Raw genomic sequence first — 286 nt, 5'->3', positions numbered from 1 at the left:
TCTCTGTATCTGTGTCAGTTTGTCTTGTGTTGCTCCTCAAACTCTTTTTCGGTGATCTGGGTGGCCGTTAATGTGGAGTTCATCCTGATACAGCCGAGGTCCTGGATGTGTCCATCAAATATCACAGAAGAGCCAAAGCTGAAGACCTCACCAGTGAATCCAGGAGCTCCAAATGGAGAGAGAAGGAGAGAAGGAGAGAGAGAGAGAGTACAATGTGAGAAAGGAGGGAGGGGAAGGTAAAGCTCTCAGTGAGAGACCAACTGAATGAGAGAGAGACCAACTGAGA

Source organism: Sinocyclocheilus anshuiensis, unplaced genomic scaffold (assembly GCF_001515605.1).
Source record: "Sinocyclocheilus anshuiensis isolate Anshui unplaced genomic scaffold, SAMN03320099.WGS_v1.1 scaffold779, whole genome shotgun sequence".
Lineage (NCBI taxonomy): Eukaryota > Metazoa > Chordata > Actinopteri > Cypriniformes > Cyprinidae > Sinocyclocheilus > Sinocyclocheilus anshuiensis.
The sequence above is the reverse complement of the archived record's forward strand: the minus strand, read 5'-3'. Positions refer to the sequence as shown.